Genomic DNA, 17,693 nt, shown 5'->3' on the forward strand with positions numbered 1-17,693 from the left:
CAACGCCCTCCCCCCCCTCCCCTTATTTGCATAATTTTTAAGAAGAGTCACGAGGAGACTGTGGAAAGAGTCTTTCATTCACTTCAAAAGTGGTGGATATACTTTCGCTGAGAATTCCTGTCCTGATTCGCTTCCCTTACTATACTAAAAACCTTGGGGGATATATGAACAACTGGTTATGACCCCACGTTGGCTACCATACAGCTGAAGCGCTATATAGCGTGATAAAACAACCGCTATCGCTATTTCTGCTTCCCTTTATTGAAAATTCGAAGTTCTTCTATTCCTCGCCTGAATCTACAATTGGAAAAGTTTGTTATGAATCCATTCCCAAAATATAATTTTATAGCGTTCACAGTTCTGTACCTGCTTAAATCTATGAATTCTCAAAGCCTGAAATAAACTGGAAGGCGTTCAACTAGTAACTAGGAGTAGAGTCTACAAGCTTATTGCAAATGGCGCCCAATGTGGGATCAACATCCAAGTGCAATAACAAAGTCTCGAAGTCGCCAACAAAGATGCAAACAAGTGCATGTCAGGATCAACCGCTCTCGCGCAACGAACGAACTCACCAGTCGACAAGGAACTGTTGAAGGCAGTAGCGCAACGGATCTAGCACTATTAATGTCGGATACTAGCCAGATCACTGCCAACGTCTTCAGAAACTACGCTTCCTAGATATACAAATGAATCGACGCCTTCAATAATCTACCCATTAATGCAGATACTGAGCGATAATCCGTCAGACTAATAACTTTAGTTTTGTTTGTATTTATCTTCAGTTCAACTCTGTTTATTTCGCTTTCCAAATCCAGAGCTACTTGGCCAAGGTCCATGACCCAATGAGGGAACAAACAGATGTCATCAGGGAAGTTGAAGTGTTTGAGAAAAGATGTAGTAGTCCATGGAACTCCTCCAGGTCCTCTGTACGAACCACCGATAACAAAAAAAGGAATATCAGTGAAAAGATGCTACCCTGGCATACTCTGCTTTCAACTTCAAATTCCTTTGAGATTTTACCTTGATACAGCACGAGACATTATGCACCATCATTAGTCGCTTTGATTAATTTGAGTGTAATGTCCGATATACCCCACCTACGTAGAGCTCTGCACATTCACTCCCTGTTCACCTTGTCGAAAGCCTTCTCAAAACCGATGGAGAGCAGGTGAAGCGAGATCTAAACTCCATAAAATACTCCAAAATGATACAATCATGTAGTTAAATTCGGAGCACCTGGAAGGGAGCCGGCCTGCTTTTCGTCGATCAAGCTTTCGAGATGCTCTGTAATGCGTTTCAGAACTATTTTAACTATTTATTATCTTTTCAATGGCAGAGAGCACGCGGATTAGCATCAGAGGGCAGGAATTCAGTTCGTCCAATAATTTAACCAATGTTCTGTTCCACTGCTTTGACCATACATATATTTCCAAAGAGTGCCAAACCTGTAGTGTATTTAGAACTACTCCAGATGTTGCGCTCATGGCACATAACATAAAATATATTCACACTGTCAGATGAGACCTAAGTGCTCATGTCGAGAAAAGAACGCAGTAGAAGAGGCCGTCAATTGCGAGTAGCCGGAGGTAACCAATAACTAAATCGCTGTCAACTCTGCAAACTCCCGGGTCACCCCAACCAAATGTTGCACATGTTTAGATTATAGACATCCGTCTGCAACCTGTCGGGAATCTGGCAGGAGGGCAACGTACCGCAGATGCGCCCAGGTAGGCTATAAAGTAAATACCTGCAAGGAACTCTCTCCTTGCTGCTGCTGGGGTCATGGCATGCCTGACGAGACCGTTGTGCACACTGCGGGCGTGCGGCAGTGTCAGTCTTCAAAGCAAAACTGGAAAGAGCTAGGACGCAGTTAGTATGATGCGCATCCTGCAGATGAATATCGCTCACGAGTTGCTAACGTCGTTCGCTGCAGAGGTGAAAAGTGATTATCAGTGAAAAGTAATGAAACAAGTAGTCAGCCTCATGGAACCCCGACTTATCACTTTTCTCTGTAAAAGAGTTGGAACGGTTGAAAGACAAGAAGGAGACTTATTGCCTCGGTAGTTCGGCTTTAGAACAGGCAGATACGCAGTTGATGTTGTCATGCAAGTAATCTTGCAAAGCTACCTCTTATGGATATTAAGGGATTATCATATATGAGAAATCGCACCCTCTTCTATGAGACGCAGGAGAGTCAGAGGAGTATGAAGTTCCCGATGTGTCCTTCATACATTTGGAACATTTCCTATAATAGTCTGCTTAGACTCGACATGTCAGAAGAGTCCCGCCTGGTCGGTTATGCAGATGATGTTGCGGCTCTTATTGTCGGATGCACTGTCGAATAGACGCAAAACAGATTTGGCATATTGATGCGACGGGTAAGCGAATAATTAGCTGTTCATGATTTCGATCTCACAATGGCAAAAACCGAAATAGTCACCACGACTGAAAACAAAATCCTGCCCCTGCGTTCCATATGATTCGGCGAGTCAATAAGTGAGTCAAAATCACCGATTAAGTATCTTGGACTGACGTTTGACTGAAAGATAAGCTTTTTCAGGCAAATCAAAGCAGCAGCCGATAAGGATGCAGCTGAATTTTCAGCCTTTAAATCGACTAATGGTAAAAATGGGGATCCCACGTTTGGCAGGTAACGTCTCCTGATGAGGTCAAAGCAATCTGTTGTACTGCTGTACAGCGCAAAGGTATGGGCTAAAGCTCTTGGCAATGACGTACATATATCGTAAGCGCTTTGAGTATGTACAGAGATGGGGAGCTTTGTAGGTAGCGTCTGCCTATCGCACTGTCTTCAGCCGTGATGGTGATTGTTAGAGTGGTTCCCGTTGCTCTTCTTGCTAGGGATCGTAAAGCCATATACAAACGCACAGCAGAAAATCTAAGGGAGGTAGTTGCTCGTCAAAAATGATGGCATCGTACAGAACTCACTTGGTAAAATGAGACAAGAGGACAGGTGGGATGGGACTCGTCAATAACTTTGTTTAAAGAGAAAGGATCACTCTCCAGACGACATTGTCGAAGGCATGATGATAAGCGCTGACAAGTGGAGCCGTGTTGCGCATTACATTCGGGTTCTTCTCGTTGTAAAGAAGATAGACTTCGACCGGTAGAGGGGCCGGATAGCAAGTGTTCCGTGAACTAATACTTCCCTTCCTCCTCTACCCTCTCGTTTGTGAGAGAAATTCCCTGATTGGAAGGCTCCTCAAGTAGGGAGTGCTCAGGTTAAACCCGAAGTAATATGACAAATGGTTCCAGGCTAGCTCCCTGACGGTGACGTTGAAGTTGGTTGGTAGTTGAGTGGGTAGCCTGACGGCGTATCGTTGCGGGAGTCCAACAGTTTGTGCGTAAACGCATTTAGCTAGCCTACCCGAAAAAAAGAAACACTAATTGCTGGTTCCGGTTTCCGGAACATATTCAGCCAAAATTGTTATTGACTCTTTTTCATTAGAATTCGCGAATAATTTGGAGAGTGTATAACCCAAAGGCAAGCAAACAATTTGTATATGTTTATTAGGTCTGATGACTCAGAACTCAAAATAATGAAAACCTCTTCATTGAAGCTATGTCGTCCTACAGTTTTCACATTAAAACAGAGAATATCTATGAACTTATAGATGCGCACTGACATTGCAATCCACTTCTGTGTTTTGAATCTGCTTTTAACAAGTCACCATGACCTTCTATGGCGAGTGACATCTGAATGATTCTACTGCCTACTTCTGGTTAAGCTATCTTTTCTGGATTATTTCCCCCTTGGCCTTACCGCAACTGCAATTATTCTTTCAGTACCTACAGCTTCGAAGCCTACATTGAGCCACTTTGAATATCTGCATGAAATCTCCGTTAACATTCTGGTTATTAAATTGCTCAACAAAAACTTGTATGGGGGAGTAATGGAATTTTCGAGCAGGTTGCAAAACCACATACTTCAGGTATGACACCGGGCATTATGTCGCTGGAGCTAGAATATTTGCTAGTCTAGACCGGTGAGCAAGTTGCTAACTTCGATTATTTCTGGTACATACGCTGTACTCCAGTCGTTTAAATGGTCAACGAAATGGATAAAACAAACTTCTTTCGGACTGTACTACAGAATTCTTACGGCTGAAATAGGACTGCATTTCAGTATTTTTGGAAACAGACTTTTTTAAACACTGTGGACACGCCTGTAGCGAAATTCAACATGATTCACGTCTCGAAACTTTCAAACGGAGACATGCATTCACTAAAATGCCTGCAGCAATGAAACAACTCAACATTGCATGATTCAATATCCATGAAAATCATGAGATACAATCAATTATCTATTGCATGGTTAACGAACTTGAATTCGCTGGGTCATAAAAGTGCATCGGCGAACACGCCTTTATTAAACGCTTCACAGCCAACTTTGGTCCATGACTAGACAACTGGGTATGACTCCATGCAAACTTTCGTACCAAATTTTTCCGAATATAATTATTCTAGCGCGACCTCGAGGCGTTAATGCTAATTTCGAATTCGAAATCGACAACAAATCTAGGGATTAGATCACAGTTTCTTCTCCGAATTATTAATGATTAATTAAGAGATTCCCCGTGACTGCAGACGACTTCAAATACCAAGCGCAGAAAAGAAAACTGCGGCGCGCACCGCGAAACGAAGGTGAGGCTAACCTTGAGTGCATTTTTACATGCCAACATTTTTACACGCCAACTTCGCCGACATCACAATACCATGATCCGTTTTGTGACGAAAAATTACTCAATTGCAAATTAGATAATATCTGAGATTTGAGATTTTTTATACATTTTGATATTTGCTAATTTTTCACTGTGCGTACAAACTTCTGACATATGAAAGCCCGTTTTTGTTAAAAATGTCACCTTTGACATATTTTTTATATATTGGCATGTGCTGTGGTTATGCATAAATAGAAGGAAAAATTTCGCAAATGACCAGCTTAAAAATGCTGCTGAGTAGGAAATGTTTTTACATGATATCCCGGTGATCCAATCTATTGGTAACGAAAAGCTCGACAGCCACCATGGAACAGTAACAAACTTCCGCATTTTTACCCTTTTAATAATCGTTTTCCTATGGAAACTTTTACTACTTTTATTTTGATTGTTTTTTAATTGAATTCTCCTATATGGAAACATATGTATTAGCCTAAGTGAGATTGGGAGTAGCGGGTGCGTGTAGTTTGAGAGAATTGAATATTTGATTTATCTGAATTCAGAGGATTTCTTCAATTAATTTTTTTAAACAATTCGGAATCCGGAAGCTTAACGCTTCAGATAAGGTTTTTGTGGATCTCTTATGTAAGAATATTTAGTTAAAAGATGTTTCCATTGATACATAGCTCGCAGTTTATATACGCTAAATATGAACGATACTGGCTTCGACGGATTTACACCAAACTTTACATACGTTCGTAGTAAATTTTTAAAATAAAGTAATATATTAGTTTATTTGAATACATATTGTAGCGAAGAGTATTTTGAGTCTTAGATACCATGTGCATGGGCAATAGGACCTTAATATAATTGACCCTTCGCTTCCCCGGGCTCCCCCCTTTATACCCAAAGTCAAGAATAGAATCTGCTCCGAAAAGTACTAATCGTGAACATTCACCGCATGTGTTCGCATGGTTTGCAGGTCCAACCTTTTTACCAAATTTCCTATCAATAAACATAACCGTTTCTGAGAAAAGTGCATATGACAGACAGACGGATAGAGGGACACAAGTAGAGAATCGACAGAGCTAACTGACAACCGCAGCAATGGGAAAGCACAACCGGTTCATTCGGAAAACTTACCCTGGAAAAGTTTGCCCAACCATCTGGAGAAACACACAACCGACTCTACTTGTACTAAATTAGAGAGGTCCCAAAAAAAATCGCGGCCGGATGCGCTGATTATAACAGCAACAGGAAAGCTCACATACGCAAAAATTTGCCGGAAAGTTAAGACAGACAGTTCCCTCTAGTACTTAAGCAAACTCATGAACCAGATAAAATGCACGCAGAATGGTGATTTACCTCTTGAATTTAGACCCGAGAAGTATAAGTCCAACAATCTCCATAACATGATCGAGTCAACAGTAGAAATGGGGGGGGGGGGGGCGGTTGGGGAATGTGAGACAGGATCAAGTTGGGATGGAGTGTTGGAACTTAGATTAAAAAACCACAAGAGAGGAGATATGCGAGGCCTTAAAGACACAACTCAACCTAGATTCGATACTTGAATTCGATGCGGTGACGAACTGCATATGGTGGTACACAGACGACTAGAGTAACCTTCCCACTCGAAGAAGAAGATGCGAACGAAAAGGACATATTGTCACAAAGTGACAATGTGAATCCCAAATACCTGCTGCACAAAGTGAGATTTTTCGTCTTTTTCTTTCGCCTTTGTCCCGTTCACAAGCGGGATCGGCTCGTCGTGATCAGTTGCGCCACTTTATTCTATCAAAGGCCTAACCTGGATGCAGTCGCGAGGCTTTCTCTCCATCCAACGTATCAAGTCACCATTGTTTCGGCCGACCTTTTAGTCGTTTACCATCAACTCCCAGACCAATCCTAGAGAGTGAATTCTCTCTAGGCCGAATTAAATGGCCATACCGCCGAAGATGCCTCTATCACAATTTTTCCACGATCGGTGGAAACCAATATTTATCACGGATATACTTATTTCGGACGTGATCAACCATGCAAACTAACATCTTCGTTCCCTTTACCGCAAGACACCGTTTATTGTTCTTTATAGTCGGCCAACACTCAGAATCATAGAGGGCGACATTGCGGACGATACTGGGGTAAATTTTAGATCTGAGACGTTCGTTGATACGTCATCTACAAAAAAACTCCAGTTGTGGTACGCCATCTCATTCAAGTTATGCTAATGCGTGCAGCTTTATAACGACGGTCTCCATTGACTGGTAGTATTAACCCGAGATATTTAAACCCCTTCAAATTTGGGCATGTCACTGCCATCGTGTAAGATTCTGTTTTATTCGGATTGAATGTGAGATTATGTTGCATTAGGTGAACATTCCATTTTTGGAAAAATTGCTTGAAATCATCTTTGTTAGGAGATGCTGAGGGCGTCATCTGTATAAAGTTGTGCATGGGGTGCAGTACGTTGTATGTCCCGTGTGAGAGTGGCCATAACAAGAACAAAGAGGAGTGTTGAGGGGGCGTTTCCCTGATGAACACCGGCAGAGACACGAAACAGTTTTGATACACCCGCCACACTTCGAACTTTACTTTTCGGATCGTGATGAAGCAATTTAACCCAACACGAGTTCCTCCAGCACTAAGTGTTGGCGTAGAGCATACCAGATTTGTTCATACCAGATCCAGGAATGCCATGCAAAGAGCTGTTTCTCATCGTGTTTCTCCACAAATAACGGCGCAGCGTATATTGCGTCAGTAGCTCCGCAATTCTTGACAAACCCGGCTTGATTCACCGTTATTTGACCGATTTCGCAAATACGGTTGCCAAGAATGCATTCAAAAATTTCGTGGTATGGGATGACGAATACACTCAAAATGCTTATTTCACTTTTTCCCGAGAGATGCCATTTAAATACCAGCTTTACAAGTCGCAGGAATTCGGACAGCAGAGCATCCTTCAGATTACCAACTTGAGCATAGATTCCTTGCAGAATTCCTAGGTATTTGTAGAAGTCTGTCCTTATCATAGCTTGGATGTGGGATCACAAATGCTATGTCCGGCATGCGGCTCGTAATAACGAATATCACGGCTAAACAAATATGTTATTTGTAACAGACTCCTAAGGTGGTCATCAAAGCAGCATGCACCTAGATTTCATCTAAGCACATTAAGTTTGTCAGCGTAGGTAATATTTTATCAGAAAATCATGCCGTCTAGCACCATTCAGAGGCCATGAAAGTGGGCTCAGTGCCATTCAAAACCAAAGGACACTCATCTCAATCCCCCTGAAAGATAACTCTCCGTATATGGATAGGGTTTGAGTTATTGGTATCCTCAGATGAACGCGCTGATAAGGTGCTATGCTGCCTTTAATGAATGTCGTCAAAAACTTAATTAGTTAGGATCAATACGATACAGACGTAGGACATCGATTAGCCAGGTATGTGGGACGCTATCAAAGGCCTTAGTGTAATCGATATAGCAAAATGGATTTCTCCGGCCTCTAGTTAACTAACATACAACTACCGAATCCACAATGGATTGCTCTTTGCAACCCCCTCACTCGACTCAGTAGCCCTTCTGCTCCTCGGACAGAATGTTGTCGACCTCGAGATGCACATTGACCCTTCCACTCATAATGGACGTTATGAATTTATAGAGAGTTAGTAAGGAAGGAACCGGTCTTGTGTCTGATGAGTCCTGCACCGTGTCCTTTTTGTCCTTTCAGGGGACAAGGTAGGTAATACCGCAGTGAAGAAAGGTGAACATTCCTCCGGCCGACTAATGACCTGATTTATCCCATGTGCCAACCGACTCTGAATACTAGTAAATTTTTTATACCAGTAATTCTGTAACCGATCCAGACGGGACTCCTCCAGTTCTTCAAACTATTTATGGCTCGTAGAATCTCCTCTTCGATAACATCCGCAAAATTCATGCCAGGCGTAGTGGGTAACCCCCAAAGTCCATCCCAATATTCTTTTGCTTTCATTCCCTCTGTACTCTACTGTCTGGACATTATCTTGGGATTCGTTCAATAATCTAAAAAGAAATACGCTGATTCCTCGCGTATGTTGGATTCTGGACACGTCTGGGTTACCGTCGCAACCGACTACATACGACAGAAAGTTTCTGCTTTAGTGGGTCCAGAATTTCCCCTACGGGTGTCTCATTCGGGATGGAATAGTTAGTGTAAACCCGCTGCACTTTATTCTTCACCCGCCTGCTGGCATTGCCAGAGCTGATTTGAATCAGTTTAGGAATATCCTGCCTTAGTTAGTTCCGCCAATGTTCCAGACGAATTTTCCTTGGTAGCTCTCTTCGGTCATGCAAACCAATAACGCGAATATGGATGTTCTGACAGCCGCAACTGCGCCACGATACACAAGTGATTATAGTTGCAGTATGGAAATACAAAGGATCCATTTCCGAGAATTCAATGCATGCTCTTTGGAATTCGTTCTGAACCTAAGCGGAGACTTCAGTTGAACGGTGAAAAAGAGTGCTTTGGCAAAGTCTGAAACTGTTGTCAGCAATTCGGCGTGATGTTATTGATACCGCCGCCTCCGCCCCATCGACTCTTGGTCACCAGTTTCACGATGACCTCAAGTCGAGCACGCTCCCCAATGATGGCCGGGATTGTATCGCTGCGAGTAATAAAGCGATGCTGGTCTACGACTTACTGCACAGTCTCGTCTCTCATCTCGTATACAAAAAGGAGCGGTAAACTGTTATAATTACCCCCGCTTATATTTCGTAGTAAGAGCGGATGATAAAGAAGTTCATTTCCTCAGTCTACTTCATCCCCTGCCTACGTGAACCTAATGGTCGCCCCAGATTGTGGTGAAACAGCTGCGGCAGCGGAGCAATGCTCCTGGTCATTGTAAAGCCTAGACGTCGAACTGCCCCACGATTAGCGGTTTCGACGCCATGCTAATCTGCAAGACTGCAAAGTTGTTTCACTTTCTTCACCTACCCCTTCAGACGCTGCAGTGGCGTACAGACATTCAGACTGAAGCTATCCATCCCTCCTCCTTTCACAACCGGGCTTGGGACCGGCTATGACTATTTACTTTTATTACGTATTTATATAATTATTTTATTTCATCATTTTATCCTATTTCTTTTATCATTATATTTTACTATTTATTTTACGGCATCTTTATGGATTGTTTTGACTGAATAGGGAAACATGAATTTCAGTTAATTTTTTTTATTTGAGGATCTCCTTTTCCCGTACTCTTCTTAAATTCCGTACAACTGTTTTCATGAGGGGCATTCTCCAATATGATGGCCTTAGAATGCTATGGCAAGGAGGGAACCTCGAAGGTCGCGCCACACTATACATCTGAGGTAGGAGAAATATCGATCGAGGATGTGACCCCCCGTGTATCCTCCCTACCAATCGTGGCATGTGCGCGGTGGAGCGGTTATTTTTTTCTGATTGAATTTTTGTAAAATGACACTTGAGAGATTGAATTGCTCAAATGACCCCCCAACATGTGCCGACGGAACACTTTTATGGAGCATCAATATTTGCGGACGGACCTTCACAGTCAATTTAGAATAGCTCTATCCTCAGATGGACTTGGCTATGGTGTGTATGTGGTGAAAAAATGAATCGTGGGATGCACTGATCGACTACTTTAAAAACATCACGGAAACCCCCCGAGATGGCAATCCCAACACCATATTGAGTGTTTGAGCTCCAAAAATAGAGAAGTTTTTAGCTATTTTTACCGCATTCACGTTCTATGTCGCTGTTTTTGGCACCAGACCATCAAATATCAATGCGCCTTTTCCAAAGCACTCCCCGAAGTTACTCCTTTTTACTCATCATTCCAGTCAGGATGCCAATACTTAGCGGGCAGACACGCATTTGTTTTGCTCGGACTAGTTTATTTCCGTCCTGACGCCGGCCGTCAGAACCCTTGGCGAGTTCACGACAGGACTGGCACCCGTTCTGCCGCGTCGACTGAGATGAACGCCCTAGCATTTCTTCCAGACTTAGGATTTCTTAACACGATGATTTTGTGTTTACCAACATTAGATGCATTTTTGATCGGTGTGTAGTCTGCCAACGTGCCCTATATAATTCAAGGCTATACTGTCTATTACCACCCTTAAGAGGGGACTGGCTGCTAAACACCATTTCACTGCTCATCTTGCTTTAACAGTGAGTATACCTTTTTCACTATTTTCCACTTCCCGTTCCCCTCCGTCTACCTATTACCGCAGCATGGTGCACTCTTCTACTGTTGGATGAAATCCCGAGTAGTGAATTCTGAGATGCAAATATACTTTATCGTTCCCAATCTCGATAAAAACCCATCTTCCACTTTTAGGCAGACAGCATTGGGCGTCTAAATATTTTTATTGTCTGTTCGATGTTTTCACAAAATATCCTGAAAATATCTGGTTTTGCTACACTGGTCGCATTGTTTAACGCTTTTAGTGTGACCTCACTAGTTCTTAACTTGTCCACTAATAAAGATATTTCCTCTCAGACCTTACCTACTAGTCAATACCTTACTCTCGTAATATTTCACTAGTATATCGACTAACTACAGACTGCTTCTCTTAACTTTTATGTTAGTTTCCTGTTTTTATCCCCTTCTCTCAACATCATTCCTTCCTGTGAGAGCGCCTCATTAGTCCAAACTTCCGGATTTACTTCAACTTTCTGAACATGACTATATTAATTCCATTTTAACCAGACAGGGATAAAGCATATCATTTCGAAAACGAAAGTACGTAATTGTGTAGTAACCAAAATACCTTTGGACAATAAGGACATTACTTTACACCGGCTAATGTCAGCCTTGCTAGCTTGCAGAATATGAGCCCCTATTTGCACAATACAAGTTTGCTTGCTAAGTGCATTTATCAGATCCTCACTTCTTCACACGATAATACCATTTTCATGCTCCGGTAAAGGTGTCCTTTTGCAAAGACATCCTCAGCCAAGAATCCCATTGTCCCTACTCCATATATCGCACTCACTAATTCGCCCGACATTCAACTTAATCGTGTCCCCATTGTTGTACTTAATGAGTATGCAAATGTTACAAAGCACATTAATAAATGGAATTTTCTTACTTTGCGCATTAGCCGCTGGTGGGGCTGCTGCCTGGCAAAGTAACCCGGATGTTTCCTTTCAGCCAGGGTGCTCGGTGGTGTCTAAATCTATACTTCGCAACGGCATACCTCCGGCGGTCTACGGAGCCCCATCACAGAACATGGCGTTGTTAGTCATAGACAAGGTATCGTATCGTGCCTTATCCACATTACGGGCAACGAACAAATGAGTGTCATTAATCATTTTCTCAGGAGCGCATGTGACAGAATAAATATTAGGTATAGTATAGATACGTATTGAAATTTACCATCGCAGTGACACAGCATAAATTTCGTTATCCCGAGATCTTTCTTTTGTATAACACAATCTCCCACCACATCGGCAAGTACGGTTCGCTTGCAGTGAAAGGTGTCTGCGACATGGTTCGCAGAGTGAAATGATAACAATTTGCTGGAGTTTGTTAGATATCCCTTTTATTACCTACTTCGTGCAAAAATTGATGACGGAAATCCAGAGGGAAGTGAGGAATAGTATTGAGACAGTTCGAATGCTTGCAAGGTCTATGCCGAGAAAGCCTATTTTTCTGAAGGTAGTAAACTTTTTACTGCATATACACTCGTAAACTTTGTTTACCTATGATTAACCCAAAATAGTTGGAAAATCTTTCAAAAAACGTAAAATCCACACTTTGATAAAGGTGAGCAGCATGTGTTGTATGATAGTACTGCGTTTTGCCAGTTATATTACAGCAAGACACTTTCAAAACTGATTGATTTTATAAACCACGAACATCTTTTGAGAGATGGAAGTGATGGACATGGAAGTGGAGTCTAATTCGAGACTAAATTTACTAAAGCGGTTGTGAGTGGTCAGTAAACCCAAAATATCTTCATCAAAAACAAGATAAGGAAGTAATGGGTACTAGAGAGAGAAAACTTCAGTATCCAAATCAAGGTCCTTAAATAATGTTTCAACTTCGACACTAGTTTTTAAGGTTTTTTGTAAAACTAAACCTTATCAAAATCGGTTTACTGTCCATCTTTTATTTTCATCATTGGAAGGTGGAAAACTTCCTACCTACTGCAAGCTACAGCCATGTAGTTATGTGGGATTTTTAATCACTAAAACCACCTCCTTCCCCGTCCACTTTCATCACGGGACTGCTAAAAGGCATTATAACGCGGGGCTGGATCAGTTCTTAACTGTGGCTCATTATGATTCCCTCCCTTTTTTGTTTTCTTCACAATTCTTCTCGGCAAAGCTGTTGATGTATAGTTTTCGACTCCGTTGCCTCCAGCATGAGCTCCACTATATTTTCCGGTATTAAATGTCTGTCTGCTATCGCCTCCAGCCTAGGTCGTTGCGCGGTAAACCTAAGGCAATCAAATACAACATACTCCGCACTCTCCGTCACGTTACCACATCTTGAGCAGCATGGTGTCTCGTCAGGACCAAATCGATGTAGATAAGCTCGATTATCTGCATGTCCACTTAAGAACTGCTTTAGCTCGTAGCTTAGTTCCCCGTGGCTTCTTTCAATCCATCTTCCAATGTGCGAAATGATGCGGTAGGTCCAACGGCCAGTTTGTGGCTCGTTCCATCTCTTCTACGATTGATTCCCGTCGTGCTAGTTACCGCCGAGTTACGTCAATGGGGATTATCCCTCCTAGTACATATGCTGCTTCTCCTGATGTTGTTCGATAAGCATAGCACAGATTTTCGTCCACTTTGCAGTGTGGAATGCATTCTTTACGTTGAGAGTCACCACTGCGCAGCATTGTCAGTGCTCCTTCGTTTTCGGCAATAGCAAGCAGTCTGTTGTGCCTATATTAATAATAATAATAATTGCTGGCGCAACAACCCATATTGGATCAGGGCCTTGAAATGTGCTAGAACACTTCATTCAAGGCCGTAACGGATTACAGCATCCTGTAGGAAACAATATGGTCAGCATTAGGCTCGCCCGAGATTATTACCCTGATTTGACTCAGGTACTCGTTCAAATAGTTTGCCAATGGTATTGACCAAACATATCGGTCGATATGACGAGGGGTCACCCAATGATTCACCTGGCTCGGGGAATTCTCTTCTCTAAGGTATACCGTAAAACTTGGGCAAACAGAGCTGGTGCTATCCTAACTGCCACTTGGGTTTACATGGACTGCAAGCAAATTTTCATAGTTCAAATCCTCTGGGAAGAGAATGTCCACTATGTTCCGTAATAATTTAGGGCAAGTAATCGATGTGGGTTTGCCTTTCAATGATGAAATTACCGACCTGTAGGCACACCCCATGGATCAGAGTTATATTCTGTACACATACGCTTGAAATGTTCGGATTGGCTCTTCGTGATAGTTACTTGCAATTTTTTCCTCGTGTTTTTGTATTGCATGCGTAGTTGAGCTGTAACTGAGGCAATTTTTTCGACATTCCTCAATTTCTGAATTCCAGCAGAAATTGGGGTTTCGTCTTCGAAAAGCCCTACGCCGAGACATAGAGGCATCGACCTGTACAACTCTTCCTTGTGCGCTTCCCGTTAATAATGTGTCACCAAGAAGTACCTCCTCGAACATTTCTGTGTCAAATTGGTTAGTTACCAAGCTCATCGTTATTCTGTTTAATGGCTTCATATAATTCCTATGCGAGGTTTGGAAGATAATAGCCTGATGATCGCTGTATGTGTACTTCTTGCTGATATGCCACTGCAAGGCTATCACTGACGAAAGTGAGGTCTACTAACGATTGTAATTCTCCCCTCTGATATGTGTTGATTCCCTCAGAACATTTTAGCAGAAGAGTGTCTAGCAGTATTTGTCCCCTTACATTTGTTTTGCGGTTGTCCCATGCGTTGAAATCACCGGCTATTACTTTGGGATTCTCTTGCATCGAAGGATAGTTTCGCTAACAATGAAGAGGTTTATATATCTCCTATCTTGGCACATGTAAATCCGTCCTCAAGATGCTTTTTCGCATCTTCTGCTTTGCTATTTTTGTCTGCTAGCCATAATCCGCTATGCTGATTTTCATATTGTTCGGAAACGATAGCTATATTGACATTACTTTGGAACACGCTCTGGGAAAGCACGTGTTGGGGCGCTCGACAGCCATTCAGATTTAGTTAATTACACTTCATTTGAACTTATTTATGAACGCCTTTCTGAACGCTGCAGATTTACTACTTCCTGCAATTTGGGCGCTGTCGCTATTTTTCATTTCGACACAGAACATGCATTTGGGCTTACTGTCGCAATCCTTCGCAAAATCGCCTTGTTCTCCGCACTTGTGGCACAGACTAGATCTATCCTGCGAGCTAGTACAGACTTTCGCAATGTGGCCGAACTGCTAACACATAAAATATTTATGCACTTGTTCTTGCATCCGACAGACCACCCATCTTCGCCTTTTTGCTGCTTCGATAGGAAGGCTGCCTTCCTAAGTCGTAGCACGTTAGCCTCGATCACTGATTGTAGCCTTAATTGAGACTGGAAAGATTCACAAATCTCGGACTTCATTGCGATTTGCATTCTATCATCACCGAATCTCTGTTTATTTTGATGGCCGCAGCCTCGCCTTTTCCGTAACACTACAAATCCTACATCTCCTCCTTCAAGCTCATATCACTTTTCCGTGTACATCTTATACGCGTGATATTACCGCTCAGTTCAGTCAGGCAGGCATTTGCTTTTATTTTACCCAAAATCTAAGCGTATGTCAGCTCGCTAGTTTTTGTGATAATCAGCACGTCTGGTCTAGATCTCCTTTGTAACCGTTCCTTGTTTTCTACTTTGGTCCAAGTAACATAACGATGAACTTCCGTCTCCTGACTTCCTAGGTTGTTCCGGCATTACTTTCTCCTTTTTGGGTTTTGCTGTCCATAGGGGTGATTGTACCTCTTTATTGGGATCTCTTTGTCGCTCATTGTGCATTGATGAGATGTCCTTTTCACCTAGGATACTCTTTTTTGGCAAACAGCTTTTTTAAAAGAGATGTTTTCAACGCAGTTTGTGTTGCGACAACAACCACCACTATCGGATAACTGGTCGGCACTATTTTTACTTCGGGTGCTTTTGAGTCCTATTTAGCCTCAAAGTACGTTGAGTACGATGCCCTAATAGAACACACCTAGTTTTTGATAGCATAGTGGACGTTATTTCAACGTACTCCATGAGATTTTGGTTCATTGATCCCAGCTGTGTAAACACGTCAGCCACATTTTCAAAAAATGACACCACCGCTGCTACTCCTTTAAGCCTGTATTCGTTTCTCATTCGAATTCGCTGGCGGCGATCGCACCAATTTAGAACCCCATTTAAAAGGATCATTTAGATTAAAAGCCACCACTCGTGACTCCCTACTAACTGATTTGCTAGTGGGAAGCCCCCCGAAATTTTCGGCTTCCTCCACTGTTTGCAGTGAGGAAAGCAAATTTGAAGTTGCTTCCAATACGTTTTTGCTTTGGCTGAGGATCAAACTCAAGGCCGACCTGAAAAATCTGAAAAAAATCAAGAGGCTGCCACCATATAGCGCCTAGGCTCTGAAATACCGTCCATGCTGATATCTGCTCGAATGAAGCTAACAATAGTATATTACTATAATTTTTACTAATTGACTGCAGACCTTGATTCACACTATTATTTAGGAAATTATAATAGGTTGAAGTTGCCACTTCTGTGCAACTCTAAAACCTTGAATGTCAGTATTTAGCCGAAAGGGGATATTGTTACATAATATATGCATGTGTTATTAATTATTATTCATGGAACAAATGTCCAATGAAATATTTTTATAAAAGAAATACACCAAACCTTTCGTACCTGAAGCGTCCAGCTTCCGGTTTCCCGACTTGTTTCAAAATTCGTTTCACCCTAACAGCCCCTACTTCTGTCTATTAGCGACAAAACGTGTTTTAGGCCTTCGCTTCCCGGTCCAATGACCGCGTCCCCAGTTCCTTATTGTATATAACGAATAATAAACCCCTGTCGAAACCTACCCTCGTTTTCTTGGCATCCCAACGTTTCCGGCCTTCGATTTTCGCTTTGAATGCGTTTTTCGATATTCTCAAATGTATTTTTCATGGAAGATTGCCAACCCATTGGCACTTTTGGAATTTTATCACAGCGATTCGAGATTGTAACTGATTTACCAGTCGCCTCCTATCCAATGATTTTTCTAACCGTCCTCCCTTGAAAGGCTTTTAGCAATTTTTCAGAACCCTGAGTCAAAGCCCAAGTTTTGCATCCGACAATAACACAGATCTAGCAATTAATATTTATATGTTTCCACTAGTGATTTCGTATTTGTCGTCCGATAACGGGTTCCCCAAATATGCAAGGTTATCAAGGCTCCCCGAACTACCAATCCTCACTCCCCTCCCTTCTCTCTCTCATTTTTATCTCAGGGGGGGCCTGTGAATCCCACCACATGCAGTTTCATGTTGAGTTTAAAGGTGGTCCTCATATATGCAAAAGAGAGGTAGGGTGTACATTTTTTTCCACCGAGTATAGTCATGTAGAGGGCCAAACAAAAGGTTTCGATTAATATTGCAATATTGGTTTTGACATTTGACAGGGAGGAAAGCGGGGGTCCGAAAAGGGTCATTTACTTCAAGAACCGGTTATCAAAAACTACAAAAAATATCTGAAAAGAAATATGCACATGGTGTCTAGGCCTCAAAGTACTCACCATATCGCCAATATGCTCTTAGTCTCGGCATCTCCGCAGTTATATTCTCAGGGCTCACGCTCCTGCCCACCGCTTGATTCAGATTCCTCCTCTCCATTGTGGCCCTTTAGCAATGAAACACCTTATGTTCTGGATCCTCCAGTAAGTCAAGCATCTAGGACAATTCGATGTTTGCTTTCCAAAGTATTGAAGAGGCACCAGCACTAACTTCTACCATCATGTGAAATTCCGATTCAACTCCACCCAACACTAC

This window comes from Hermetia illucens, chromosome 5, assembly GCF_905115235.1.
Source record: "Hermetia illucens chromosome 5, iHerIll2.2.curated.20191125, whole genome shotgun sequence".
Lineage (NCBI taxonomy): Eukaryota > Metazoa > Arthropoda > Insecta > Diptera > Stratiomyidae > Hermetia > Hermetia illucens.